Source organism: Hyposmocoma kahamanoa, unplaced genomic scaffold (genome assembly GCF_003589595.1).
Source record: "Hyposmocoma kahamanoa isolate Upper Pololo Valley unplaced genomic scaffold, ASM358959v1 87816, whole genome shotgun sequence".
NCBI classification, from domain to species: Eukaryota; Metazoa; Arthropoda; class Insecta; order Lepidoptera; family Cosmopterigidae; genus Hyposmocoma; species Hyposmocoma kahamanoa.
This window is the reverse complement of record NW_020654462.1, coordinates 1,917-6,343: the sequence shown is the minus strand read 5'-3', so window position 1 is coordinate 6,343 and position 4,427 is coordinate 1,917. Positions and strand designations below refer to the sequence as shown.

At 34.7% G+C, this 4,427-nt stretch overlaps 1 long non-coding RNA gene across 1 annotated transcript; it reads left to right on the top strand.

The window, feature by feature from the left end:
• The first annotated feature begins 291 nt into the window (after nucleotides 1-291).
• LOC113235562 lies at nucleotides 292-1,167 on the top strand. Its single transcript, XR_003310878.1, has 3 exons — nucleotides 292-784; nucleotides 881-1,021; nucleotides 1,121-1,167. It is a non-coding gene; the product is annotated as an uncharacterized LOC113235562 (long non-coding RNA).
• The last annotated feature ends 3,260 nt before the right edge of the window (nucleotides 1,168-4,427 follow it).

The window sequence follows — 4,427 nt, the reverse complement described above, 5'->3', positions numbered from 1 at the left end:
TAAAATACTCTATATTTTTCATAGAACTAGAAGCACCACTTCCCACATTCACTTGCAAGGTACAAAACAGGATGATAATGGTATATTCCCGATATAGACGGTCACGCGCGGGTCTTTATTAAATACCGGGCGCGACTCGCGTGCCACACGGTTTTTGTGTAGGGATACCATCGGTTTGGTACTGTTTCGGATTTATAATAAATAATATTGGAACTCAACATAGTAGGTATTCTGCGCTCGAAGACACGCTTAACCGATATTTTTTTTTTTTTTTTTTAATTTATTGAGGAACAAACAGTTTTACATATTTAAAAATATACATACTTAAAATTAACATATTACTAAACCTACAGTTCCCTAAATATGCATATAAAACAAAAAAGTATACGGTATACTGACACTTATAAACGTAAGTTTTATAAACGTTAAAAAAACAAAGTAAAATGAACGCAACACCACCCGTATCCCTCAAACTATGCAACGAACGCACATTTTCTAAGTTTGCTGGATGACAGGCACCGGTTGGTTACGTTCGGGAGCGAGCGGTCGTGTTACGCAACGAGATAAGTACTAAAATGCTATAGTGTAAATTAACATAAGTCGGAATCTAAATGATCCGGAGACCTAAAAAAGAAACAATTGTTCAATACAGGTCGCAGTGTTTGTATAATGCGATGTGTTTACTTTTTGATAAATACTTATTATTAGTATTTATATGACGGCTTGCGAGAACCCCGGATTTTGCAATGTAAACTCCACGCACCAAACGTGGTGTATACTGTAGGTAAGCATGACAGCAAATGTTACTTATTACCTTATATTAACTAATAAATTATTATGAATGAAAATAAAATCTTAATATTAATAAATTGCATTTCAGATAATAACATCTATAATTATAATTGTATGAATCAAGGACAGTGATGATGATGATATGATCGTCATCTATAGCAAGATATTAAATTCTTCATCATAAAAAAAAATAAATATGAATGGATGGCGTGAAGGCCAGAAACTTTAGGTATGAATAGAACGTGTTTCGATTACCTATTATTACGGGAAAAATGCTTATTTTGTGGTAATGTTGTGAAATATTAATTATTAATTTCGTTCCTTACAGGTCTCCTGACTCCATTTAATGACGTAACAAAACTCAGGACACAACAACGGCGCACTCGCTGCTATGAGGACTTATATGTATTACTAATATAATAAGTACACGAATAATAGAAAGTAGCAAACAACCAGTTAAGCAATACAAAAGAATAATCAAAAATTACAAAAAAACAATTACCTACACTATTTTAGTCAACATTAGCACATATAAGGTCAGTGATGTGGTTTTTAAATTTTATTAACGATATATTAAATAATTCTATACTACCTAATTGTCTATTATATGAGGCACATGCTCTCTTTATAAAACTATTACTGCCATAGCTAGTTTTACTTGATTTTATGGCGAAAAGATATTTTTTACGGCTTGTTCTTTCCTGTTTACGCGGTACTCGAAAATAAATTTGTTCCAATAGAACAGGGGCGTCAACCATATTATGTAATATTTTAAACAAATACGTGATATCAGTGATATCGCGACGTTGTCTCAAGGTGCTTATTTTATGAAATACAAGGGAAGATTCATAATCTATGTGTTGATTACCGGTTCTATAATCTAAGGACTTTACAAACTTTCTTTGTAACTTTTCAATTTTATCTTGATGGACCCGTTGGTGAGGATTCCAAACCGGACTTGCGAATTCAAGTCTACTTCGCACGTAACTGTTAAATAACAGTTTATAAGTAGAAGCATTTTTAAAAGGTTTTCCCACACGCAATATGAATCCTAAAAATTTGTAAGAATTTGCGACTATCTTATCTACATGGGGAATGAATGAAAGTTTGGAATCCATTACCACACCCAAGTCCCTAATTTCACTAACGCGATCCAGATCGTGGCCACAAATTTTATATGGGTATACTATTGGATTTTTTTGATCTTGTAAAAGAAATTACGAAACATTTATTTAAATTCAAAAATAAATTGCTACTATTACAAAACTCAACAAAATCATTTAGATCACTTTGTAGTAACGCAGAATCATTCATGTCTTTAATAATTTTGTATATCTTTGTATCATCTGCGTATAGTAACACATTTGAGTGATTAATGGATTTTGTCAAGTCGTTAACGTAAATAATGAATAATAACGGTCCTAAATGAGATCCTTGGGGTACCCCAGAGGGAATATTTTTATATGCAGAACGGTAACCACACAGTACAACAGCTTGACTACGGTTCCCTATGTATGAACGTATCCAACGAAACAAGTCACCATGGATTCCGAGTTGCCAGAGCTTGAAAAGTAGTGTATCATGACAAATTTTGTCAAACGCTTTTGCAAAATCTGTGTATATAGCATCGACTTGAGTATTTTCATCCATTGCTGACAATATAAGCTCTGTAAATGTTATCAAATTGCTTTCGACACCACGTTTCTTACAAAAACCGTGCTGGTTCGGGACAATGACGCGCTGTACAACCTCAAATAGTTGATCAGTAACAATCTTTTCTTGTATCTTTGCAAACTGACATAATTTGGAAATAGGCCGATAATTTGTGACTTCCTCGCATGCCTTACCTTTAGGAATAGGTGTTATCCAAGCACACTTCCAAACTTGTGGTACGTAACCATTGTCAAAAGACAATCTGAAAATATAAGTTAGTGGAAAACTTAAAGTATCCGCACACCTGCGAATAAACAGAGGATGTATGCCATCCGGCCCAGCACCCTTAATAACGTCAAGATTTTTCAAATATTTATTTACTAATTCAGGGTTAATCTCCACCGAACCAATATCTAAAACACAATTCAAAGGAATAGCCCTCCGATTAGGTAGTGATTGACTAGTGTTATTTACAAATACTGAATGGAAGTGTTCATTAAAGAAGTCACAAATCTGTTTTCCGTCACTACTGCTTTTCCCATTATAAAACATCGTCCGCGGTAGCCCGCTGGTAGCCTTAATAGCTTTAACGTAGGTCCAAAAGTACTTGGAATTTGTTTGAATTTTGTTTTCAGTGTATTGTATGTATTTATTATAGCATTCAGTTTCCATTCGCTTACCTCTTCTTCTCAAAATATTGAAACACTGATAGTCCAAGGGATTTCCATATAATTTCCATAGTTTGTGATATTTCTTTTTTTCATTCAAGACTTTCCTTAGGGGCTTAGTATGCCATACAGGGCAGGATTCCGAGGATCTGATAATTTTTCGAGGAACAAATTTCGCAATAACATTTCTTAAGATTTCATAAAATTTTGATACACATTCATCTAAGTTTAAAGTTTCAAATAATTTAAGCCAGTTTATATTTTTCAGTTCATTGTTAAGGCAGTCGAAATCTGCTGCATGAAAATTATAACTGTAGGTAGGAAATGAATTCAAAGTTTTAAAATTATCAATATTCAAACAAATTTCAATTGACTTATGGTGGGCATCTTCCTGGGTTAAGGGTTGAGAGCAACTCATGACTTTACAAGTAATATTACTCATCACTAGGTCCAAGATTCGATTATTGACATTATACGCACCATTAAACTGTTGCAAATTAGTGAACGCTAAAAAATCTCTCAATGCTTTTACAGCAAAGTCTCCACCTTTTTGCAACAATTTACTGAAGGTAGGAGTCCCCTGCCACACCGCTTCAGAAACATTAAAATCGCCTACAATCAAAAATATGTCATTTGGTCGATCATTAAATATATCACTCGCACAATTAAAAAAACCTTCCAGCGCGTCACGGTACCCCGGCCCGTGCGGTATATAAATGCAGGCGATATTTAGGTATTTATTATCTATATTTAAAGGTATAGATAACCAAACGCAGTCGGAAGCGGCGCGCGGTGGGGTAGGCCAGTTACGACGCAACGGCATCAATTTAGTGCGCACTGCCACCATCACTCCGCCGCCACGCGTCGCACCGCTCTCCTCATGCGAGCGGTCACAGCGAAACACTACATACCTGCTATCAAAATATTCTCTGTCATAGAAATCGGGTGTCAACCAGCTTTCGGTCACACATATAAAATCGTAGTCAGTCGCAGCTATTTGGGATAGAAAATTATGAGATTTCGTACGTAAGCCCCTTACATTCTGATAGTAACCTAACAGAAGTTTAGCTTCCGGATACATTGCGATTAATTATTATAAACACATATTTATTTTTCGCCATTTGATTATGACATATAATATAGTAATTAGGATTGATTAAATTAAAATATGGGATGTTATTAAGTATAATTGAATATAAATATTTTGGCGGACGAGAGCTTTGCATACGAATAGACAAAATAGTTCTAACCACATCACTGAACAAAAAATCACAAATACAGTATAAACACATCACAGCAAAGTAACTCATGAAT